This window comes from Hemiscyllium ocellatum, chromosome 9, assembly GCF_020745735.1.
Source record: "Hemiscyllium ocellatum isolate sHemOce1 chromosome 9, sHemOce1.pat.X.cur, whole genome shotgun sequence".
Lineage (NCBI taxonomy): Eukaryota > Metazoa > Chordata > Chondrichthyes > Orectolobiformes > Hemiscylliidae > Hemiscyllium > Hemiscyllium ocellatum.
Window position 1 is genome coordinate 7,097,688 of NC_083409.1, and position 27,008 is coordinate 7,124,695.

General features: G+C 43.8%; 1 pseudogene; it reads right to left on the reverse strand.

The window, feature by feature from the left end:
* The window catches only part of LOC132818892 (cytochrome c-like), a 40,733-nt pseudogene extending 13,955 nt beyond the window's left edge, over positions 1–26,778 (reverse strand).
* Between the last annotated feature and the right edge of the window lie 230 nt (positions 26,779–27,008).

Consider the following 27,008-nt stretch of genomic DNA (forward strand, 5'->3'; position numbering starts at 1 on the left):
AGTGCCGCATGGACATCATGGTTGGTGTGTGGTCCAGTTGCTTTCTGCTGTAATTGTGTGATGCTCCAACGCACATCCCAGTGAAACACCCTTACTCAGAGACTGATCATGGAAGGGGAAGTACAGGGGAAAGGATTGGAACATGTTGTGAATGGACAGGCTGGGTCATTGGTTCAGAGCCTGTCCTGTCCCTCCAGCTCACACTGATGGCCTGAGGTTCTCTTCTCTCTGCTGGGCCTTCATGGAATGAGGTTTGTGTACAAAGCAATCCCCAGTGAGAATAGGTTAACAGCACGGAACTGCCCTTCATTTGACAAAAATCTGTCCATTTTCCTGAGAGAGGTCAAACCCTGGTCAATGTTCGAAATAGGGCCTTACTCCAGGAGAAGACATGCTTCTGGGGTCAAGTATTAACATCCATTAGTGGGGCAGAGGAGAGGAAGATTTATCCTGCATTCAACTGTCACCAGCTGGAACACTGTGAGAAAGGGAGAGAAGCAAGACGGAGAGAGATAGACCGAGAGTGTCTGTGCGTGTGTGATTGCGGGAGGAGCATCTGAGACAGTATGAGATATGTGAGGGGAACAAGAAAGAGGTAGAGGGAGGTAGAAATGGTAAGGTTGAAGGATAGAAACAAAATGTAACCTAGAGGAATGGAGTGAGGGAAAGAGGAAGGATGGATGTGAGACCAAGAATGAAGGGAATCGGGAGAGAGAGTGTAGATTTGAGTGTGTGTGTGTGTGTGTGTGTGTGTGTGTGTGTGTGTGTGTGTGTGTGTGTGTGTGTGTGTGTGTGTGTGTGTGTGTGTGTGTGTGTGTGTGTGTGTGTCTGTGTGTGTGTGTGAGAGAGAGAGAGAGAGATGAGCATGGTGAGAAACAGAATGACAGAGAGGGAGGGAAAGAGACAGTAGATTGGGATGCAGAGAGAGGAAGAGAGACAGAGGGAGGAATAGAGAGGGGCAAATAATGGTTGGATTCTTTCAATTGAAGCGGGTGATGGAGACAGAGACAGATGGAGAAATAGAGATTATCCGGCGGAGTGAAGAAGCGTGAGTGAGTTGGAGAGAGTGGCTGTGAGACTGAGTGTGTGTGTGTGTGAGAGAGAGAGAGAGAGAGAGAGAGAGAGAGAGAGAGCATATGAAAGAGATTAACAGTGGGAGAAAGAGATAGTAGTAAAGAGGAAGAAGTGGCAGATGTGAGTCAGAAAGGGATATATATATATATAGAGAGAGAGAGAGACAGGTGGACAGATCCTGGTCACCACATTCTGGGAAGGATGTGATTGTAATTAAGAGGGTTCAAAGATTTCTCAGGATGCTGTGAGGAAAGACTGGCAAAATTGGGGCTGTTTTCCCTGGAGCGGTGACGTTTGAGAGGGGACCTGATAGAGGGAGATAAGAATATTTGGGGCAGTGATAGGGTGGGTAGGAAGGCACATTTTACAAAGTAAGGGACTCAATAACCAGGGACAGAGATTGTAGGTAACACAAACATGGACACATAGAAACTCAGAGCAGGAGAAGGCCATTCGGCCCTTTGCGTCTGCTCTGTCATTCAGTATGATCATGGCCGACCCTCCATCTCAAAGCCATATTCCTGCTTTCTCTGCATTTCCTTCATGCTGTTAAAATCTCTCTCTTTTCCTTGAATATACTCAGTTCTTTGTCATCCAAAGCTGTCTGTGATAGAGAATTCAATAGGTTGACCACACTTTGAGTGAAGAAACGTTTCTTTGTCTCAGCCCTAAATGGTCTACCTCATATCCCCCAAGAGTGTGTCCCCTGGTTCCAGACACCCCAGACAGGGGAAACCTTCTCCCTGTCCAGCCCTGATAGAATTTTGTACATTTCAAATCAGATCCCCTTTCATCGTTCTAAACTCGAGTGAGTCCAGGCCCAGTCGAGTTGGAGAGTGAGAGGAGAGTTGAGGAGAAATGTTCTCACCCAGTGGGTGGTCGGAATCTGGAACTCACTACCTGAAAAACTGGTAGAGTCACAAACTTTCGAGACATTGGAGCAGTGTTTAGATATTTCTGTAGATGTTTAGATGTTTCTGTAGCTTCCAGGGTAATGGGCCAAGAGCTGGAGGATGGGATTAGTGTCATCAGATCTTTGTTTACCAGCAAATATATAATGGGCCAATTGGACTCATTCACTGCTGTTCAAATCACTGACTCTCTGAGACAGAGAGAGAGACAGACAGACAGAGAAAACAGGAAGTGTGAGGGGCGAACAAGACTCTTTCTGCCTGATGCCATTTTCATACTGAGGAACACCCAGTCAGACTCTCACAGGCTGCAGCCTTATAAAGCAGAGCCCAGTGAAGGGAGAGTTTATCAGGAACCAGGAACAGGGACAGGAGTGCACACCATGATTTCACACATCCAGCTGATCTGGCCCCTGGCATTCTGTGTCGCAGGTACAAATCTCTTTCCTTCAACATTGAATTTTTAGCTGCTCTCCATTTCACTCCAATTTCACTGACTTGTGATTGAAGGGAAAATGCTGAAACCAGAGGAATGCTCAGAGTCTCCAACAATCTCTCATTTGACCGTCTCTTTCTGTGACAGTTCTGACTTCACTGTGTTTCTTTCTGACCCTTCAGGTATCAGTGGGGATATCATCATGACTCGGTCTATCCAGGTGCTGTCAGTGGGACTGGGCCAGATCGCAACCATCACCTGTACGGACAGTCATAGCATTAGCAGCTACCTCAGCTTGGTACCAGCAGCGAGAAGGTCAGAAACCCTCTCTCCTGATCTATGCTGCAACAAATCAATTCACAGGAGTCTCCGAGTGATTCACCGGCAGTGGATCAGGGCCCAATTACACCCTGACAATCAGCAACGTTCAGAATGAGCATGTCACTGACTGTTAGTGTCAGCAGCATTACAGCTACACTCTACACAGTGATACAGAGCCATACAAAAAGCTTAAGGCACACAAAACCACCTCCTGAACTGACACATCCACGGTTATATAAAACGGAAAATAATGGACACACAGTCCCACCGCCTGAACTGACATATCCCACAGTTAGATCTAAATGAAACTGAACAAATTACCCCATGCTGGGATTGTCAGTGTCCCCTACACACTCCAGTCCCTGTGGTGTCCACCTCTCACTGAAGGCCTCAAGTTTCCCCCTCACGCTCCATGGCCACATGTGAAGAGCAGCTGCAAGATTTAACAACGAAAAATAAAGTTCACAACCCAGAGGCAGAGACAGAAAGACATACAAATGAGTGAGAGACTGATAGTGACACAAAGAGGGTGAGAATGACCGACAGACCATGAAATAGGGAGCGGTTGAGAGTGATGGATGGAAGCAGAGAGCTGAGGTTTTTGTACAGCCTCTGCACTGGGAGCTCTCACTGTGGCTTAGGTTTGGTAAAGGAAGCAAGCTCAGACTAAGTAAGTAAACCTCAATTCTCCGTTATTAAGCTTGCAACACTGAAACTTTCCAAATCACGAATGCTGAATTGTTGAAGGTGTTAGTGGGGAGGTGCAGTGAATGAAATGGTTGATTGAGGAGCATTGTGTCGAACAGGGTGTCCAGCTGAATTTCTTTAGTTCCATTGCCCCCTTGAAGCAGCGAGATATAAGTCAGTCAGTTTTACTCACCGTGTGGAGGAGTTCTGGCCATTTGCAGCCTGTGGTCCCATTCCTGCAGCATGGAGTGAAATCAATGAGTAGCCTCCTGTCAGTCTCAGTGTGAAGGACATGGGCAGAGTTTGATGTGAGCTCTGGCTTCCTGTTCCAGTCTCTGATCTCACTGACCTCAGCAGCAGCAGCAGCATCACAGTGAGACATCGAGCTCCCACCTCCCCCAGCTTTAACTCTGCTCGATCACACAATCACAGAATTGTTACAGTGCACAAGGAGGCCATTCCGCCCATCCTGCATGATCCAGTTCTCTAAATGATCAATTGGCTGAGTGTCATTCTCCTGCCTTCTCCCTGTCACCCTGCACATTGTCACTTTTCAAATAACAGTCTCATTCCCTTCGGAATGTTTCAATTGAAGCTGCCTCCACCACACTCTCAGTCAGCGCATTCCACACCTTAACCACCCATTGGCTGAACATGTTTTTCCCTCATCTCACTTTTGGTTCTTTTACCAATTATTTTCAATCCATGGCCTCTCACTCTCAATTCTTTCTCAGGTGGGAACATTTTCTGCTGGTTTACTCTGTTAAGACCCCTCCTGATTTCTAGATCAGATCTCCTCTCTGCCTTCTCTTCTCTGAGGAAGACAGTCCAAACTTCTTCAGTCTATCTGCACAACTAACGTCCCTCATCCTCAATGGTTCAGTTAGCCCACTCCTACTCCTATTTCTAATGTTCTTATTATCTTATGTTTCTATGTGACAGACACATATCAGATTTCCACTTAACACTCTGTGGCTGTACCTTCCCAGTCTTATTCCCAACACTCCGTGCAGTCCCATCTTAACACAGTTACCCTGATTTAGAATGTATTAACCTCTCTCCCTCACTCCGAAACTGGGTAAGAAGTTGTATTCCTTATTCTTGTGCTATCTATTCTCTCCCAGGATTCTGTGCACCTCTGTGTTCCTCTCTGGTATTACCTCCTGGATCCCACAGCCCAGCCAAGTTAGTTTAAACCCTCTCCAATAGCACAACTCACTCACCCCAAAGGAGCTCAGTCCCACATCTGTTCAGGAGCAATCCGTCTGGTCTGTACATGTCCATCTCCCCTCAAAGCCAGTCCCAATGTTAAAATAATCTAAATGCCCTTCCTACTGGACTGTCTTTTCAGTTCCACCGTCACCTGTGCTATCCTCTTCTTTCTATTCTCAGTTGCGTGGAGCACTGGGGGTAATCTTGGAGATTCCTACTTTTGAGCACTTGCTGCTAATTCCCTCTGGGAACTCCCTAAATTCTGACTGGAGGATCACATCCTTCTTCTCCCTCTGTCACTGGGACCGATGTGGTCCTCCACTGCTGCCTGTTCCCCTTCTCCCCTCAGGATGCTCTGCAGCTGCTCAGTGACAGCCTTGACCCTGGCACCAGGGAGACAACACACCATCCTGGATTCCCATCTGCAGCTGCAGAAACAGCTATCGATTGCCCTCACTCTCCAATCTCGCCTCACTATCGCTCCTCCAGTCTCCCCTGTACTGCTGAGCCCCCCGTGGTGCCAGGGACTTGGCTCTGGCTACACTCCCCAGATGAACCATCATTCTGATCAGGATTACAAACTGTATCCTGGTTGGAGAGTGTGATGCACTCAGAGTATTCCTGTACTAGCTGCCTGGTCCTTTTGGACTGCCTGCTGCTTTCCCATTCCCTCTCTCCCTGCATGTGCTGAAGCTGCAGAGTGACCACATCTAGAAAAGTAGTCTCCACGGAGCTCTCAGCCTCACGGATGCTCCGCACTGAGACCAGCTGCTGCTCAAGCTCCAAAACCCAGAGTTCCACCTACAGTCACTGATCACACTTCGTATGCTCATGGTATTCCAGGAAGCAGGAAAAGCAGTTCCCTCATGCAACCTGATGCTCATTCTCGCCACTCCCTGATTATCTCTTATCAAAGTTCTTTTGAGAAACAGCAACAGCAGGGCTCACAATCCAGTACTTTCAATGTCCATAGAATCACACAATTCCTACAGCATGGAAACAGGCCATTTGGTCCATCAAGTCCACGCTGACTCTCCGAACAGTAATCCACCCAGACCCTATACTGTGGGCAATTTAGCATGGCCAATTCACCGAACCTGCACAGTTTTGGACTGTGGGAGGAAACGAGAGCACCCGGAGGAAACCCATGCAGACACAGGGAGAACGTGAAAACTCCACATAGACACTCACCCGAGACTAGAATCAAGCCTGGGTCCATAGCGCTGTGAGGCAGCAGGGCTAACCACTAAGTGACCGTACTTCCAGTTTTCCAGGGTTTCAAGGAACCTCTACATAAACCCAAAACACTTAAGCTATAGGAGCAGAATTGGGCCAGTCAGAATTGAGTCTGCTCTGCCATTTGATCTTGTAGGATGGTTTCTCTAACCCATTCTCCTTTTAACATTTGATCTACTTACTGATCAAGAACCTATCTGTCTCTGTTTTAAATGCTCTCAACACCGTGGCCTACATCGACTTCTGTGAAAATGAATTCCGCAGATTCACCACCCTGTGGCTGAAGAAATGCCTCCTTATCTCAGTTCTGACTGATCATTCTTCACTCTGAGGCTGTGCCTTCGGGCTCGAGTTTCTTCTATTCGTGGAAACACCTTCTCCATGTTCTACAGGCCTCTCAATATTCTGTAGTTTCAATAAGATTCCCCCATCATCTTTATAAACTCAATTGCGTTCAGATCCAGAATCCCCAACCACTCTTTATATGATACCCCTTCTATTCCCAGGATCATTCTTATTCTTTCTCCCTTTTTCCTCTGGACCCTCTCCAATGAAGCACATCCTTCCTTAATAAGGAGACCAAAATTTCAAATGTGGTCTGATTACAGACTGATACAAACTCAGCAGTACACCTCTGACGTTAAAGTTATGCTAACATTGTAACTGCCTTTCAAACAGCCAATGGTGAACCTGCACGTTAACCTTCAGAGAAACCTGAACAAGGACTCCCAATTCTCTTTGTGCTTCAGATTTCTGAAATCTTTCCTAACTTAGAAAACAGTCTGTGCCTCTATTCTTCCCACCAAAGTATCTAGCCTCACAAGTCCCCGCATTGTACTCCACCTGCCACTTCTTTGCACATTCTCCCAGCCTGACCAAGTCCTTCTGCAATCCCCCCCACTTTCTCAACTCCACTTGTCTTTTCACCTATTTTTGTGTCATCTACAAACTTATCAACAATATCTTGATGAATACTAGGGCCTCAAAGGAATATAGTGGAGCAGATGGACCTTAGAATTCAGTTAAGCACTTCTCTGAAAATGGAGACACAGGTAGATAGAGCAGAGAAGAGAGCTTTTTCTTCAGTGCCCTTCGTCAGTCAGAACATTGACTACAGATTTTGGGAAGTTATTTTGCAGTTATACAGGACATTGGTGAAGCCACACTTGAAATATTGTTTTCAGTTTTGGTCACCTTGTTACATCAAGGATGTTACTAAACTGGAAAGAGTGCAGAAGAAATTTGCAAGGATGTTGCCAGGATTCAATGGTTTCGGTTAAAGGGAGAGTACTTTTTTCTTTAGAGTGTAGGAGACTGAGGGAGGACCTCATAAGATCATGAGAGGCATGGATAGTGTGACTTCACTCAGTCTTTTCCCCAGGGTTTGAGAATATGAATTAGAGCACATCAGTATAGGTTTAGGGGGAAAGCGTAAAAAGAACCTGAGGGGAAACCTTTTTACACATCGGATGGATCGTATATGGAATGAGCTGCCAGTGGAAGTGGTTGAGGTGGGTACACTAATAACATTTAAAAGGTATTTGGGAAAATACAGCCAAGGAACGGATTCAGAAGGATATGGGCCAAGTGCAGGATTAGAGTAAAATGGCATTTTGGTTGGCATGGACCAGTTTGGTCCAAGTGGCCTGTTTCCATGCTGTAGGACTCTGTGACATTGTTATGGACCAGGCCAGACCCTTCGAAATATTTTAGGAATGCAGCCCAGACCTTACCTTTTCGAATTGTGTCAAGCGAATAAACATCCGTTGTGAAAGTAGAACAATACAGCACAGAGACGGCCCGTCAGCCCACGATCTAGTGTCAAACATTGCACCAAATCAGATTTTATGTCTTTCCATGGCCCATGCCCTTCTATTCCTTGCATATTAATATGCTTGTTTAGAAATCCCTTAAACGCTCTTATAGTGTCTGCCTCCAAAACCACCACTGGCAACACGTCCCAGGATCTTACCATTATGCAAGTAATAAACTTGCCCCTCATATCTAATTTGAATTTGCCTCTCTCACCGTAAACATCCGAGTTGCAGATATTTCAATCTGCAAATACACTGACCGTCAAACACATCGAAGCATTTATTAAGTGCAACATCTCGCCTTAGCCTTGGTCGATCCAGGGATGACGTTGGAGGGAAGACTTCATATATGTGGAACGTTGGATTATCTTCCAACGAAAGTGGGATCTGCGCAAGAAGAACGGGTTGAACGTGCACTGGAGAGGTGGGAGGCTTGCAAGATCTCTTCGGGTGGAATTAAAATGGAAGAAGTATGAGGAAGAAGGTTGAAGAACGTACAATATGTATCAATACTTGGGAATATGATGTACTGGCCATGACAGAGACGTGGGACAGGAATGGTTGTTGGGTGTTCCAGAGTTTTTAAGTTTCGAAAGTAATTGTGAGAGAGGTAAAAGAAGTGGGGTAGTGGCACTGCTGATCGGCGATAGTATGACAGCTGTAGAAAGTGAGATTGTTGAGAAGTTTTGTCGACAGAGTCATTATAGGTGGAAGTCAGATATGGAAAATGAGCCGCCAATTTCTTACGAGTGTTCAACAGAGAATCCAGTAGTAACAGAGATACGGAGGAGCAAGTAGGTCGGCAGATTTGGTAAGGTGCAGAAGTAACAGTGATATTGTCATGAGTGACTTTAACATCCATAATATTGATTGGAAACTTAGTTAAAATAGCTTGAATGTAGCAGTTTTATCACTGTCACTGTTCACTGGCGTAGTTCCAGGTGTGTTCAGGAAGGATTTATCACTCAAGATGTGCATAGGTGGACTAGACGGGAGGCCATATTGGATTTGGTGCTTGGCAACGAACCAGACCAATTTTCAGATGGCTTTGTGGGAGAGCATTTCTGTGACAGTGATCACAACTCCCTGATATTTGCTACACTCATGGAAAGCAATAGAGGCAAACCTATGAGAATAATTTGATTGAAGGAGAAGGAATTATAAGGCCATTGGGCAGGAACTGTGGTGCCTAAATTGGAAACAGATGTTGTAAGTAAAAGGCACGACAGAAATGTGGGATTGTTTCGGGAAGAATTGTTGTGAGAACATGATAGTTTTGTCTCATTGAGGCAAGGAACGGATGGAAGGGTGAAGCAACAGTGAGCGCCAAGGGATGTAGAGCATCTAATGAAGAGGAAGAAGGAAGAGAACGTCAGGTTCAGAAGGTAGGTAACAGACAGGAATTCATAGGCGTACAAGATAGTAGGAAGTAACTGAAGAATGGACTTAGGAGAAGTAGAAGGAGCATAATAACGTTAACGTGTAGGATTAAAGAAAATTGTATGGCATTGGGGTGGAGCCGATCAGGCAGAGAGGAGAGAACTTGTGCCGGGAGTCAGCAGAGGTAGAGAATGTCCTGAATGAATTCTTTGCCTTAGTATTCATTAGATGGGGGACTTTGATGTTTGCAATGACAGCGAGGACCAGGTTCGAATACGCTGATGTTAAGAAGGAGGATGCGCTGAGAGTTTTGTAAAACATAACGACAGAAAAGTCCACTGTGTCAGACGGTACATGCCCGTGGGTCTTGCAGCAAGTGATGGAAGAGATTGCCTCACTTTTGGCGATGATCTTTCAGCCCTCACTGTCAACTGGATTAGTAGCAGATGATTCGTGTGTGGCAGGTGTTATTCCCTTGTTCAATAAAGGGAACAGGGATAATCCTGAGAATTATAGACCTTTCAGTATTAGGTCTGTGGTGTACAAATTATTAAAGAGGATTCTGAGAGACAGGATGTATGATTACTTAGAAAAAAATATTGTTTGGTTAGAAATATGATGGCTTCCGAGGGGCGCATCATGCTACAGAAACTTTTTTGTAATCTTCAAGGATGTGACAAACACATTGATGAGGTTAGAACAGTGGTTGTGGTGCGTATAGTGTGTTATCATGATCTTCGATAAGGTTTGCTAAGGCAGGCTCATTCAAAAATTAAGGAGATATGGTATGTGGGGAAATTTGGCTGTCTGAATACAGAAATAGCTGGCTCCCGGAAGACAGAGGGTGGTAGTTAATGGAAAGTATGAGCTGGAGTTCGTTGACCAGTAGTGTTCTGGATGAATCTGTTGTTGGGACTCTCCTCTTTGTAATTTTCGTAAGTGACTTCAGTGAGCAAGTGGAAGGGGGGACTAATAAATCTTCCAATGCGTTAAAGGTAGGTGGAGCTGTGGGTAATGTGAAGGGCTGTTTTTAGTGGTAACGGGGCATTGGCATGATAGATTGTTGGGCTAAGTGTCAGATCGATTTCAAACTGGAAAGTGTGAAATGATCCATTTTGGAAGATCGAATTTGAATGCAGAGTACAGGTTTGAAAGCGGGTATCTCGGCAGTGTGGACGAACAGTGGGATCTTGGGATCCATGCCCAGGTGTCCATCAAAGTTGCCACACAAGTTGAAAGAAATGTTAAGAAGACATACATTGTCTGCGTTTCATTAACGGGGATTGAGTTGAAGTGCCGCGAGGATATGCTGCAAATCTATGGAGTTTAAAAATGTATTGCTGGAAAAGCGCAGCACGTCAGGCAGCATCAAAGGAACAAGAGAGTCGACGTTTCGGGCATAAGCCCTTCTTCAGGCTTATGTCCGAAACGTCGATTTTCCTGTTCATTTGATGCTGCCTGACCTGCTGCGCATTTCCAACACCACATTTTTAAGCTCTAATCTCCAGCATCTGCAGTCCTCACTGTCTGCAAATCTATTGAACCCTGATTAGTCTGGAACCCTGATTAGTCAACTTTTGGAATATTTTGTTCACTTCTGGTCGCATCATTATCGGATGGATGTGGAGGCTTGAAAGAAAGTGCCAAAAGAGATTTAATAGGATGCTGCATGGACTGGAGGTCATGTCTTATGGAGAAAGGATATCTTGTATCACTGTATTCTGACAGTTGAAAGACTTAACAGACAATCAATTTTTCAATGTATAATTTCAGTTAACTCACACTGTAAATTTACACTACAGTACACTGACCCAGTGATAAACAGGGCGTATAGCATACAATAGAGAGTGTTGAGAGACGTATTTGACACAGATTCGGGGAGATAACACCTCAGACAAGACTGAACTGGGAAGCGAGAAGATAAACAGAAGAAAAGCTTTCAGTGGCGAGTGACAGACATACTTTAGTGAGGAGGATTCTGGGGAAATTCAGCTCAGTTAGCAAGACTGAACAGCGGATCGAGGAAGACCCCCCATACCCACTCAACTACAATCCAGTACTGAACAAGTGGAAGAGAATTCAGCAAAGAGTGACAGACATACTTCACTCAGAAGCATTGTGGGAGAGGTCGACTCAATATCTACAACGTAGCAGCGTGTTGGGCGAGACCCCCTACTCCCAAATGGTAAATAGAAGGATGAATATACAATGGAGAACAGCAGAGAAACATTAGCCAGCGGTAAATGTGAATGGGTTTGGATGTGATATTCTTTAGAGGGTCAGCATGGATATGTTGGTCCAAAGGGACTACTTCTAGACTGCAGCAATTCTAAGATTCTAAGACATCAATGGGGAGCATTCCGGAGGAGTCGACTCAGTCACTGCAACAAAACAGCGGATCGAGGAAGAACTCAATACCAGGGAATGGCAATCCCTAAGACTGATATTACTGTAGTCCTTTCTTCTTTCCACCTTTTCCAACCAAGGGGATGTCAGAAAGTACCCACGAAAGTACTTGATCACTTTGTAAAGATTGCACTGTAATTCAAATCACCAGTTAAGTGGAAATTCTCAACAAAACAGTTTCAGAGTGGTCGCTTTGAGATGCATGTGCTGCTGGTTTTTGTAAGTGCAACTTCAAGGAACACTGCGCAAAGTGGGTTCAACGTACAAGATAAAGGCAAGCTAAGATTCTTTCATCTTTCTTCGTGTGAAGAGTCTGAGATGGCAGTTAAGGCCGTGGCGTGCTCGTATTCGCAGATGTAGGAGATCAGGGAGCAGTCTCGTCTTTCTGATGACTATACACACCGGAAGTGTGAACAGCAGCAGCTCCTCAGAGACCGCATTGTTCAGTCGGAGGGGACCTGGATAGAACGAGGAGCATGCAGAGTGGAAAGGAATGTAACAGGCAGTCGTTCCTGGGAGGTGGCCACGCCAAAGTTTCAGTTTGAGAAACGGATGACCACCAGGAGAGGCGAGAAGGAAGTGCAAGGGTTTCCGATAGATATTCCACTCTGTAACAGTTATCCCGTTTTGAATACTGTCGAAGGGGGCATAGACTCTCAGGATCGTGTAACAGCAGCATCCAGGCCTTCATAGAAACGCAATGACTGAGAGACACAGTGCCTGAGAAACAGAGAGCCTGATAAACACAGTGCCTGAGAAACACATTTAATGAGAAACACAGTGCCTGAGAAACAGAGTGCCTGAGAAACAGAGCCTGCGAAATACAATGCCTGATAAACACAGTGCCTGAGAAACAGTATCTGAGAAACACAGTGCCTGAGAAACAGAGAGCCTGCGAAACACAATGCCTGAGAAACAGCGATCCTGAGAAACACAGTGCCTGAGAAAACAAGTGCCTGAGAAACACAGTGCCTGACAAGGTTTGGTGGAAGGTTATTTTTATGGCTGCAGTTCGATGAACAGCAGTGTTAGGCAAGTATCAAGACTGTGACCTCTGCTTGTTATGATCTAAAGTACTTGGAAGACAATGCAGTTGCTGCTGTTAGTAAGTTTGCAGACAATACAATTTTCGGTGAAATTGTGCGTAGTGACAGCAGAATATGAATCATTTTCACATTTTAGAGAGAAATTGAGTTGGAGTTCAAACTGCGGTCAGTGTAAGTGGTTGCACCTTGAGAGATCAAATGCTAAGGGCAATTATGAGGTTAACGGAAGGTGCCACACAGGAGGGTACTGAGTAAGATGCCTCTGATGTTAGATACAAAGTGGTAGCATGGGTGGAAGTTTGACTGTCCAGCAGAAAGCAGACATTGGAGATTAAAGGTTCCTTCTCAGGATGGCAGGCAGTGACAAGTTGTTTTCGGAAGGATTAGTGTTGGGACCACAACTTTTCAGTTTTTGTATTAAAGGCCAAGGCGAAGGAATTCAGCTCTTTCTGGCTACGGTTGCAGAAGATACAAAGACACAAAATGGGACTGGTAGCAATGAGGAATTTGGAAAGGTTCAGAATGATTCGACTGCTTAGGAAAGTGAGCAATGAAGTGGCAGATGCAGAACAACATGGAGAAGTGTGAGTTCATGCATTTTGGTGGAAGAATGGTGGCGTGGACTACTTTCTAAATTTGGACAAATTTCTTAAACCTGAAGTGGAATGAGACTTGGGTGTTCTTGTCCAGGAACCTCTTAAGGTAAACTTGCAGGTTACGTCAGTAGTTACGAATGCAAACGCAATTTTGGTGTTTATTTTGTGAGGACTGAATATAAAAAAAACTGGGATGTACTTCTGAATCGCTATAGGGCCCTGGTCAAAGCACATTCGGAGTATTGTGAGTAGTTTTGGCCAAGTATCTCAGAACGGACGTACTAGAACTGGAGCGAGTTCAGGGGAGGCTCAGTGAATCAAACGCTTAACATATGGGGAAATTTGAGGACTCTGGGTTTGTGCTCGATTGCGTTTAGAAGAATGAGAGATTATCTATTTGAAACAGATTGAATACGGAATTCCTGGACAGAGTAGATGTTGGAACGATGTTTCCATTCGTAAGAGAGACGAGGACCCGAGGGCATAAGCGTCGAGTAACGTGAAGATGTCTTAGAATGGAGATAAGGAGAAACTTCTTCATCCACAGTGTGGTGAATCTGTGGTTGCGATTGCTGTAGAAGGCTGTGGAGAACAGGTCATTGAACATATTTGAGAGGGAAATAGTTTCTTGAGCATTAAGGAGATCACGGATTATGGGGGAAAAGCGGTAGAATGGGGTTGAGAAACTTATCAGCAATGATTCAATGGTGGAGCAGACTCAATGGTCTAAATGGAATAATTCCTTCTCCTATGTCTTATCGTCTTATGATTTTTATTTGTATGTTGCAACGGATTAGAGGGTATGAGTTTTCAAAAGAGTCAAGTAAAACTCGAGCTGTTTTACATAGAAAATAGGACAGTTTATGCCCTTCCCACCTTAATGTTTTGTCGATCTATAAATGTCGTCTAAGATGAAACTAAACGATATACCCTTTATTGTACTATCCTCCAATTGCCTATCTAAGATTTGCTTCAATTTCTCAAATGTATTTGGCAGTCTATTCCACACACCTACACTCTGCGTAAAGAACCTAGCCCTGATAGCTGCCCTAAGCCATCCTTCAATCACCTTAACATTCTGCCCTATTGTGGTAGCCATTTCGGCCTTGGGAAAAAAGACTCTTGAGTATTCACTCTATCCGTGTCTCTCAACACCTTGTTTACCACTATGAAGTTTGCTTTCAAACTTTTTCGCTCCAATGAGAAAAAAACCTTAGCTCCATCAACCTTCTTTCATAAGACATGACCTCCAGTCCAAGCATCATCCTGTTAAATCTCTTTTGGCACCTTCTCTCAAGCCTCCACATCCATGCTATAATGATGCGTCCAGAAGTGAACATAATATTCCAAGTGTTGACTAATCAGGGTTCCATAGATTTGCAAAATGTGAGGAATGCAGATGCTGGAAATCAGAGCATGAAAATGTTTTGCTGAAGAGGGGCTTATGCCCTAAACGTCGACTCTCCTGTTTCTTTGATGCTGTCTGACCTGCTGCGCTTTTCCAGCAACACATTTTTAAACCCCATAGATTTGCAGCATATCCTCGCGGCTCTTCAACTAAATCCCCCTGTTAATGAAACCCAGACAATGTATGTTTTCTTAACATTTCTTTCAAATTGTGTGGCGACTTTAATGGGCACCTGGGCATGGATCCAAAGATCCCTCTGTTCGTCCATACTACCAAGAAACCTGCCTTCAAACCTCTACTCTGCATTCAAATTCGATCTTCCAAAATGGATCACTTCACACTTTCCAGTTTGAAATCGATCTGACACTTAGCCCAATAATGCATCATGTCAATGCCCCGTTACCACCAAAAACAGGCCTTCACATTACCTACAACTCCACCAACCTTCGAATCATCAGAAGATTTATTAACCCCACTCCCTCACTTCCACTTGCTCACTGAAGTCACTTACGAAAATTACAAAGAGGAGAGTCCCAACAACAGATTTATCCAGAACACTACTGGTCACCGAACTCCAGCTCATACTTCCCATTAACTACCACCCTCTGTCTTCCGGGAGCCAGCTATTTCTGTATTCAGACAGCCAAATTTCCTCACATACCATATCTCCTTAATTTTTGAATGAGCCTGCCTGAGCAAACCTTATCGAAGATCATGATAACACACTATACGCACCACAACCACTGTTCTAACCTCATCAATGTGTTTGTCACATCCTTGAAGATTACAAAAAAGTTTCTGTAGCATGATGCGCCCCTCAGGATGTCATCATATTTCTAACCAAACAATATTTTTTTCCAAGTAATCATACATCCTGTCTGTCAGAATCCTCTTTAATAATTTGTACACCACAGACCTAATACTGAATGGTCTATAATTCTCAGGATTGTCCCTGTTCCTTTTATTGAACAAGGGAATAACACCTGCCACCCACTAATCATCTGCTATAATCCAGTTGACAGTGAGGGCTGAAAGATCATCGCCAAAAGTGAGGCAATCTCTTCCATCACTTGCTGTAAGACCCACGGGTATGTACCGTCTGGCACAGTGGACTTTTCTGTCGTTCTGTTTTCCAAAACTCTCAGCGCATTCTCCTTCTTTACGTCAACATATTCGAACCCAATAGCCTGTTCTTCGCTGTCATCACAAACATCAAAGTCCTCCTATCTAATGAATACTGAGGCAAAGAATTCATTCAGGACATTCTCTACCTCTGCTGAGTCCTGGCACAAGTTCCCTCCTCTCTGCCTGATCGGCCAGACCCTCACTCTGGCTATCCTCCTTTTCCTCACAATTGTATGCAATGCCATAGAATTTTTTTTAATCCTACAGGCTGACGTTTTTATGCACCTTCTACTTCTCCTAAGTCCATTCTTCAGTTCCTTCCTACTATCTTGTACCCCGATAAATTCCTGTCTGTTACCTACCTTCTTAACCTTACGTTATCTTCCTTCTTCCTCTTAATTAGATGCTCTTCATCCCTTGTCGGTTACCTTTCTCAAATTACTTTTGAAACTTGAAAACTTTGGAATACCCAACAACCATACCTGTCCCACGTCTCTGTAGTGGCCAGTGCATCATATTCCCAAGTATTGATACACACTGTACGTTCTTCACCATTCTTCCTCATACTTCTTCCATTAAAATAGACACATTTCAAACTATCGCACTGACTACACGTTTGACCTATAAACGGTCTATCTGTCTTCACAAGCTCTCTGCACCGTCGACCGGCTGTTGACAAGCTAATTCGTCCACAGATTTGTCGCTCTGGTTTCCAGCCGGGTTAAACCAAACTAGTTTACTTCCACCCGAAGAGATCCTGAGAAGGAACCTTTAATCTCCAAAGTCTGCTTTCTGCTAGACGGTGAAACATCCACGCATGCCACCACTTTGTCTCTAACATCAGAGGCATCTTACTCAGTAACCTCCTGTGTGGCACCTTCCATTAACTTCATAATTGTCCTGAACATTTGATCTCTCAAGGTGAAACCACTTACAATGACCGCAGTTTGAACTCCAACTCCATTTCTCTGCTAAATCTGAAAATGATGTACATTCTGCTGTCACTATGCACAATTTCACTGAAAATTGTATTGTCTGCAAACTTACTAACAGCAGCAACTGCATTGTCTTCCAAGTACTTTATATCATAAAAAGCAGATGTCGCAGTCTGGATACCTGCCTAACACTACTGTTCATCGAACTCCAGCCATAAAAATAATCTACCACCAACCCTTCTCAGGCATTCTGTTTCTCAGGCACTGTGTTTGTCAGGCATTGCGTTTCTCAGGCACTGTGTTTCTCAGGCATTCTCTTTCTCAGACATTGTGTTTCTCAGTCTCTCTTTTTCTCAGGCACTGTGTTTCTCAGGCACTCTGTTTCCCAGGCACTGTGTTTCTCACATTCTGTGTTTCTCACATACTGTTTTTCTCAGTCTCTCTTTTTCTAGGGCATCTGTGTTTCTCAGGCACTCTCTTTCTCAGACATTGTGTTTCTCAGGCTCTCTGTTTCTCAGGCACTGTTTTTCTCAGACACTCTGTTTCTCAGGCTCTGGTCTCAGGCATTGCGTTTCTCAGGCACTGTGTTTCTCAGGCACTGTGTTTCTCAGGCTCTCTGTTTCTCAGGCAATGTGTTTCTCAGCAACTCAGTTTATCAGGCACTGTGTTTCTCAGGCACTGCCTTTCTGTGAAGGCCTGTATGCTGCTGTTCCACGCTCCTGAGAGTCTATGCCCCCCTCAACAGTATTAAAAACGGGATAGCTGTTACAGAGCGGAATAGCTATCAGTATCCCTTTTACTTCTTCTCGCCTCTCCTGGTGGTCATCCGTTTTTCAAACTGAACCTTTGGCGTGGCCACATCCCAGTAACTACTGCCTATTACAAACCTTTCCACTCTGCATGCTCCTCGTTCTATCCAGGTACTCTCCAACTGAACAATGTGGTCTCTGAGGAACTGCTGTTCACACTTCCGGTGTGTATAGTCATCAGAAAGACGAGACTGCTCCCTGATCTCCTACATCTGCGAATACGAGCACTCCACGGCTTTAACTGCCATCTCCGACTCTTCACACGAAGGAAGATGAAAGAATCTTAGCTTGCCTTTATCTTGTACGTTGAACCCACTTTGCCCAGTGTTCCTCGAAGTTGCACTTATAAAAACCAGCAGCACATGCATCACAAAGCGACCACTCTGAAACTGTTTTGTTGAGAATTTCCACTTAACTGGTGAGTTGAATTACAATGCAATCTTTACAAAGTGATCAAGTACTTTCGTGGGTACTTTCTGACATCCCCTTGGTTGGAAAAGGTGGAAAGAAGAAAGGACTACAGTAATATCAGTCTTAGGGATTGCCATTCCTTGGTATTGAGCTCTTCCTTGATCCGCTGTTTTGTTGCAGTGACTGAGTCGACTCCTCCCTAAATGCTCCCCATTGATGTCTTAGAATCTTAGAATTCCGGCAGTCTGGAAGTAGTCCCTTTAGACCAAAACGTCCATGCTGTCCCTCTAAAGAATATCACATTCAAACCCATTCGCATTTACCGCTGGCTAATGACGCTCTGCTGTTCTCCATTGAATGTTCATCCTTCTATTTACCATTCGGAGTAGGGGTTCTCGCCCAATACGCTGCTACATTGTGGTTATTGAGTCGACCTCTCCCCCAATGCTTCTGAGTGAATTGCGTCTGTCACTCTTTGCTGAATGCTCTTCCACTTGTTCCGTACTGGATTGTGGTTGAGTGGGTACGTGGGCGTCTTCCTCTATCCGCTGTTCAGTCTTGCTGACTGAGCTGACTTTCCCCAGAATCCTCCTCAGTAAAGTTTGTCTGCCTGTCTCCATTGAAAGCTTTTCTCCTGTTTATCATCTGTATGGGCTTATTCCTCGGTCCCCAGTTCAGTCTTGTCTGAGTTGTTTTCTCCCCGAATCTATATCAATGATGTCTCCCGCAACTCTCTATTGTATGCTATACTCACTGTTTATCACTGGGCCGGTGTAATGTAGTTTAAATTTGCAGTGTAATGTAACTGAAATTATACATTGAAAAATTGATTGTCTGTTAAGCATTTCATCTCTTCGAAAACAGTGATCGTGTCACTTCTTTCATGTGTAAATCACAAAACCCTTTTTTTAAAATTTGCATTCTCAGGTTAGCTGTTAACAATGGTGATAGCTATACAACATGTTGAAGGTGATGGGCCATCACCACTAATCCAGAATTTGGTTTCCAGCATCTTCAGTCATTGTTTTTACCTCGTTGATTTTAACCCTACTGCGAATCCTCTTGCAAGGATGCCTGCCTTAAAGAATTGTTCCTCCTCTCTCTACAAGAATCTCAGGGAGTCCCTCTCCCACTGCAACTGCCAGGTCATTTCCTCTGCCCTGAACCTCTTACTTCAACAGTTACCTCACTCCCCCTTCCCCCACCTCACCCTAGTTCCAAACTTCCAGCTCAGCACTGCCCCATGACTTGTCCGGACTTGTTCTATCTGCTTATCTTCTTTTCCACCTATCCACTCCACCCTCTCCTCCCTGACCTATCACCTTCATCCCCTCCCCCACTCACCCATTGTACTCTATGCTACTTTCTCCCCACCTCCACCCTCCTCGAGCTTATCTCTCCACGCTTCAGGCTCACTGCCTTTATTCCTGATTGAAAATCACACGACACCAGGTTATAGTCCAACTGGTTTAATTAGAATCACACTAGCTTTCGGAGAAATGCTCCTTCATCAGGTGATTGTGGAGGTCTCGATCGTAACACAGAATTTATCGCAAAAATTTGCAGTGTGATGTAACTGAATTTATACATTGAAAAATTGATTGTCTGTTCAGCCTTTCATCTGTTAGAATACAGTGATAGTTTCACTTCTTTCATGCGTAAATTACAAAACCCTTCGTTTTAAAGTTGCACTCTCGAGTTAGCTGCTGACAATGGTGATAGCTAGACAATATGTCGAAGGTGTTGGCCCCCTGTGTTCTCTGTCTATTGCCTAACATTTAGATTGATTCTAATCTAATAAGTAAGATAAGTGTGTTTTACATAAATTCATGCAGTTTTTGAGCTCAGGGTTCGACATGAATAAATGCAGTTTTTGAGCAAAGTGTAATGTAACTCTGCAATAAAAATTCACCACACAAAAAATGGGTCTTTGTGGGTCAAAGAAGCCACACATATGTGTCAAAGTGCATGTGGGTCTTTGTCTGTCTGTGTGTGTGTCTGTCTGTCTGGGCTGGGGGTTGTGAGTGTGCGAAAGTGTGTTTGTGTGAGTGTGTTTTTGTGTATGTGTGTGTAGTGGGTGCAGAGTGTCTTAAGTCTGTGAGGGGGTGCATATGTGAGTGTGGGAGTGTGTGTGTCTAAAAGGGTGTGTGTGGTTTGCTGTGTGCGTGTCTGTGTGTACCTGTGTCCGTGTGTATGTGAGAGTGTGTGCGTGTAGGAATATCTGTGTATGGTGCAATTGTGGTCACCTGTAATGTGACATGAACCCAATGTCCCGGTTAAGGCCCTCCCAATGGGTACCGAACTTAGTTATCAACCTCTGATCAGCCGCTTCCTCTGCTGCCTATCCGAAAGTCCACCTTGAAGATTGGTCAACCAAAGTTCCGAGGTTGAACGTCCTGGACCACTGAAGTGTTCCCTAACTGGTAGGGAATCCTCCTGTCTGTTGATTGTTGTGCGGTGCCCATTCATCCAGACAACCACACACACACTCCCACACTCACACATGCAACCCCTCACAGACTCATTGGTGTTTAGCCAGTCCTGATGAAAGAGAAAATCCCAAGTCATACACTGGTTAGATGGATAGTTCATACCCAGTGTGAACGCTTTGATTTGAACTGATGTTGTAATCATTTCCATAACAGTAACGCAATGTGATTAACACGTCAAACTCAATACCAGCATTTTGAAATAAGCAGAATTGAGTAACAAACAACCCAGAGCAGATATGCTGCTTTTCGTCATTTATAAAAATGTTTTGGACGTGAATACAGAGGGAATGGTTAGTAAATTAACAGTTGACACCAAAATAGGTGATATAATGGACAATAAAGGGATATCTCAGCGTAAAGTGATTAGCACATTGATTAGATGGGACAGTGGGCTAAGAAGCAGCAGATGGAGTTTTGACCAATGTGATGTAAGGCATTTTGTTCAGGCAAAGCTGTGCAGGAGCTCCAGAGTTAACGGTAGGGCACTGCAGAGTGTTGACCAAGAAAACTAAGAATGTCGTTGTATAGTTCGTTTAAAGTGGAGTCTCAGGTAGATAGGTTTGTGAAGAAGGCAGTTGGCATACTTGCCTTTATTGGTTGTTGCGCTGAATATACGAGTTGGGATATCCTATTTCATCTGTACATGACACTGGCTAAGCCACTTTAGGAATACATTATAAAATTTTGGTCACCCTGCTATGGGAATGATGCTGCTAAACTTGGAAGTGTGTAGATAAGATTTACAAAGATGTTGGCAAACCTAGGGGGTTTGAGATATGGGGAGAGGCCGAAGAGGCTGGGGCTTTTTTCTTACCTGGAGGAACGGAAGCTGAGGGGGTGATCTTATGGTGGTTCATGAAATCAGGAGGAGCGTAGATGAGTTGAATGGCCTCAGGCTTTTCCCCAGGGGAGGGGGGGGGTCTAAAAGTAGAGGTTTAAGTTGAGAGGGAAAAGTTTTAACAGGAATTCGAATTGCAACATTTTCATGCAGAGGACGTTGTACATATGGAACAAGCTGACAGAGATCGTGTTTGAATCAGGTGCAATTTCAACATTTAAAAGTCATCTAAATGGATATATGAATAAGAATTGTTCAGAAGGATGTGGGCCTAACATAGGCATGTGAGGCTACATCAGTTAACGATATCTGAGCAGGGCAAGTGAGCTGGACTGAAGAGTCTGTTTCAATGCTGTATGATTCATTCACTGGTGTAAGTAAGAGTAAAATCTTTGGACTGTGGTCTTTGTGAATTTACTGGTGTTTAAACAGGATTGGTGACCAAGCAAATCCCTTCCCATACACAGAGCAAGTGAATATTTTGTCCCCAACGTGAACTCACTGATACATAGCACATTTCATGATACATGAAAGCCTTTTTTGCAGTCAGAGCCGGGTCATGGTTTCCACCCGCCATGTATTTGCTGGCGTATTAGGAAGATGGATGACGGAGTGAATTCCTTCCCACACAGAGAGCAGTTGAATGATTTCCGCCTGGTGTTATGTTAGTGGTGTGCCAGCAGGTTTGATGAATCAGTAAAGCCTGTTTCCACACACAGAGTAGGTGAATGGCCTATCCTCAGTGTGAACTCACTGTCATACCAGAAAGTACAATGACTGAGCGAATACCTTCATAAAATCAGGGCAGTGAATGGCTTCTCTCCAGTGTGAATTCTCTGGTGACTCAGCAGTTTGGATAACAATCTATAGGCTTCATGGATTTCATGTTAGTATATTACCACTAATGTGCTCTGATTTGGCAATCTGACACTTACATGCGATGTTATTCATGTATTCTGGAAATACAAACTCCCCGATCCATTGGTTTTCCTGTACTTAGTTTACCAGTTATATCCTCAAAAACTTTCAATAGTTTTGTCAATAGTGTTTCCCTTTCATAAACCAATGTTGACTGTGTGCAAACTTACTGATGCTTTGCAAATGTTTGTTTATCTCATCCTTCATAATAGACTCCAGCATCTCGTGATGAATGATGGACTCATCAGCTTTGAATCTAGGAGAAGTGTTAAGACATAGAACATTTCAGTGTAGTACAGTCCCTTCGACCCTCGACGTTGTGTCGACTTGTGAAAACAATCTGAAGCCCATCCAATGAACACAATTCCATGTTTATTCATATGACTATCCAATAAACATTTAAATGCCGTTAAAGTTGGTGAGACTACTAAAGTTGCAGGCAGTGCATTCCACGCCTCTCATACACTGTGAGTAAAGAAGCTACCTCTGTCATCTGCCTACATCTATCATCCCTCAATTTATAGCTATGTCCTCTCGTGCTATCCATCACCATCCAATGAAAAAGGCTCTCACTGTCCACCCTATATAATACTCTGATTACCTGATACGTCTGAACTAAGTCACCTCTCAACCTTCTTCTCTCCAATGAAAACAGCTTCAAGTCCCTCCGCCGTTTCCCATACGATATTCCGTCTATACCAAACAACAGCCTAGTAAATCTCATCTGAACCTTTTCCAAAGCTTCCACATCCTTCCTGTATTGGCTGACTAGAACTGCATGCAATACTTCAAGAGCAGCCATCCCTGAGTTTTGTACACCTGCAGCATAAACTCGTGACTCTGAAACTCAACCCCTCTACCAATAAAAGCCAACACACTGTATGGCATCTTAACAACCCTTTCAACCTGAGTGTCAACTTTCAGGGATCGTTGTACGTGGATAATGAGATCCCTCTGCTCGCCTACACTACCAAGAATCTTATCATTAGCCCAATACTCTGCATTCCTGTTCCTCCTTACGAAGTAAATCACTTCACATTTTTTTGCATTAAACTCCATTTGCCACCTCTCAGCCCAGCTCTGCAGCTTAGCTATGCCCCTCTGTAACCTACAACACCCTTCGGCACTGATCACTAGTCCACTGATCTTAGTGTCATCCACAAATTTACTAACTCATCCTTCTCCGCCCTCAGCCAGGTCGTTTATTAAAAACAACAAACAGCAGTGGGCCCAAAACACATCCTTGCGGTACGCCACTAGTACCTAAACTCCAGGATGAACAATTCCAAGCAATGCCCATCCTCTGTTTTCTTTCATCTAGCCAACTTCTGATCCAAACCACTAAATCACCATCAATCCTATCCCTCTGTACTTTGTGCCTACCGTGGTGAACCTTACCAAATGCTTTGCTGAAAATCATGTATACAACATCAACTGATTTACCCTCATCCACCTGTTCGGTCACATTCTCAAAATATTCAATAAGGTATGTGAGGCATGACCTACCCTTCATAAAACAGTGTTGTCTATCCCTTATCAGCTTATTCGTTTCTCAATGATTATGAATCCTATCTCTTATAACCTTTTGCAACACTTGATCAACAACAGAACTAAGGCTCATTGATTTATAATTAACAGGGTGTTCTCTACTCCCCTTTTGATCAAGGTAGATAGCATTGGTTATCCTCCAGTCTTCTGGCACTATTCCTGTAGACAATAGCGCCATAAATATCAAAGCCAAAGGCTCTGCAACCTCCTCCTTGGCTTTCCAGTGAATCTTAGGGAAAATCCCATTTGGCCTGGGACTTATCTGTTTTAACACTTTCCATAATTATTAACACCTCCTCATTGTGTACCTCAATTCCATCTAGTCTAGTAGACTTTATCTCAGTATTGTCCTCGACAAAATTATCTTTTTCTGGTGTAAATTCTGATGAAAAGAAGGCATTTAGCTCTTCCCTTATCTCGTCTGACTCCACACACTACTGGCCTGAATTGACCCTAATCTTACTCTCATCGTTCTTTTATTCCTGATATACCTATAGAAAGCCTTGCGATTTTCCTTAACCCTACTTGCTAGTGACTTCTCATGTCCCCTCTTGGCTCTTCTTAACTCTTTCAGTAGATCTTTCCTGGCTAACTTGTTACTTTCAAGCGCCCTAACTGAGCCTTCACATCTCATCATAACATAAGCTTTCTTCTTCCTTTTGACAAGAGATTCAACTTCCTTCGTAATAAGCGACTACCACACTCAACAACTACCTCTCTGCCTGACAGGTACACAATTATCAAGGACACACAATAGCTATTCCTTGAAAAAGCTCCACGTTTCAACTGTGCCCATCCCCTGCAGTCTCCTTCCCATCCTATGCTTGCTAAATCTTGCCTAATTGCATTGTAATTGCCTTTTCCTCCGTTTTAACTGTTGCCCTGCAGTATATGCTTTTCACATCCCATCACTGAAGTAAACATAACTGAAATTTGGTCAGTATCACTAAGGTGCTCACCTAACTTCAAATCTATCACCTGGCCATTTTCATTACCCAGTACCAAATCAAAAGTGGCCTCACCCGTTGTTCGCCTGCACATATGCTCCTGCACACATTGGATAAAACCTGACTGATATATAGCGCTTGAACTATAGTAGTCCCAGTCAATATTTGGAAAGTTAAACACCCACTTAACAACTACCATGTCACTCTCATTCCTATCGAGAATCATATTTGATTTCCTGTTCCAACTGGAAAAGCCTCGAGAGAAGGTGACATACACCCCAGTGAGTGTTGCAGCGCAATGGTTCAGAAAGATGTTTTTACCAGACACACAATCAGAAAAAAAGGTACAATATTTACAGTTGGGGGGTGAGGGGGTGAGGCTGTGTACATGTTCTGTACGAGATTAAAGATTGACCCCTCAACAAGGCGAGAGAGATAAAAGGACACTCACCTCAAAGAAACGGTAGGAATGTGGGAAGTATGTTTAGGAATTCCTTTCGTTTTCAAGGGGGAGAGACCATTGACCTGCTCGTTGTCTGAGAATAGATTCACTGTGCTGTCCATTCTGTTCACCTCATTATTAACCATGTTGAGGCAAGCAAGTTCACAAGCGATTACCGTTTTGGTGAGAAGTGATGAACTGACCTCCCTCTGCTCCGTCCCCTCAAGTGATCACAACAAACGTGTCAGTGACTTTTACCTGAGGCTGTACCGCTTGATGATTAAATATTTAATTCACTTGGTTACACCAATAAGGAGCCAATCGACAAGGTCCTCTTGATTCATCGAAACAACAGATTTGTCATCTTTTTAAACTGAGAAGGAAAACAAATGAAATTTCAGTGTTAGGTATACGGCCTTCTTTCAATCACTTGTAAACAAACACAGAGCCATATAGTTTACAGGTGTTGGAGCAAGTCTTATGGTGATAATAATCCGGAGACTGCAGAGCTCAAGGTATGTGGCAATTACCTTCATGGATTCCACAATATAACGACAGGCAAAATACCTCCCATGAATGTGGCCTCGAAGTGAGTGTTCACTTATCCTCATAATCTGCTGCTCAGATTGGAAGGAAAGTCAATGACTCTGTAATTTGAACTACACATAAAGTGTCTTTTATGTATGGAATTGAAGGCGTCTATTATAACTTTAAGAGAGTGTGAAAGCTGGTCTGAACTGAGACCTTAGAGGTACCTGGATGTGGCCGCGTTTTTTTATTTGTTTTGGTTTGACTGTCCCTTTTATTCTTACTGTTTGAAAGGATTAATGATTTCCAAATTTAAAACAGAACAATGCAATGTTACAGGATGGTAGAGAATGCCAGAGTTGGACACGTCGTGAAAAAAAAGTTAAAAAATAATTGCAACATCAATAATACCATCAGACGTTGTTCATTCAGGAGTCAAATCTAAACTGATCAATAAATAAGGCAACAGATTCTGTCAGTTATTTGAACATAGAACATTGGAAAGTACAGCACAGAATAGGCCCTTTGGCCCATAATGTTGTGCCGAGGATTATTCCTCATCTAAAGTAAAATAAGCTAACCTAACCTACAAACCCCTCAATTCACTGATGTCCATATGCGTGCCCAAAAGTCGTTTAAATGTCCCTTTGCTTCGACCACCATCACTGGCAATGCATTCCAAGCATTCACAGCTGTCTCTGTACCCCTGACGTCTTCTCTACACCTTCCTCTTAATATCTTAAACGATGACCCCTCGTGCCAGTCAATCCAGAACAATCTCGGGCTATTGACTGTATCCACGCCTTTCATTATATTGTATACCTCGATCAGGTCACCTCTTTTCCTCCTTCTCTCCAGAGAGAAATGTCCGACCTTAGTCAACCTTTCTTCGTAAGACCAGCTCTCCAGTTCAGGCAGCATCCTGGTTAACCTTCTTTGCACCCTCTCCAAAGCCATTTTGCAGTGGCAGATTTCAGAGAAGCTATCAAGTCTTCACGTTCACTCTTCTTCTTGAGACCTGCAAAGATCATTTTTGTTCCTGGAATATATTTCTTTGAATTTTGAAAGTAAGTGTACTCCAGATAATGATTTTATTTTTGTGTGCATCATTGTAAGGAAATCCTTCAGCTTGTCCAGTCTTCCATCCAAATACACCACACAAGGTTGGCCCAATCTTGTGATTGCCTCCTCACTTGACTGTGTGACACACTGTACACTTCTTCATAAACGTTTTTTTGCATTTGTCTACAGCACCCATCTTGCTTTAATTGTTCCTCAGTCCACAGCCTAACCTTCATCAGAACCACTGACTCCCGCACTCAATGTTGCTCACAGTCACCTGTCAAATGACTAATTAGTAGTCTCAGTGTGTACTGGAAAATTGAAAATATGTAACATTTGGCTGTGAAACAGAGACCTGAGTTGTTTTATTTTTCACCATAATTCCAATTTAACCAATTATTTTAAATTATGCCTGGGGATACTAAA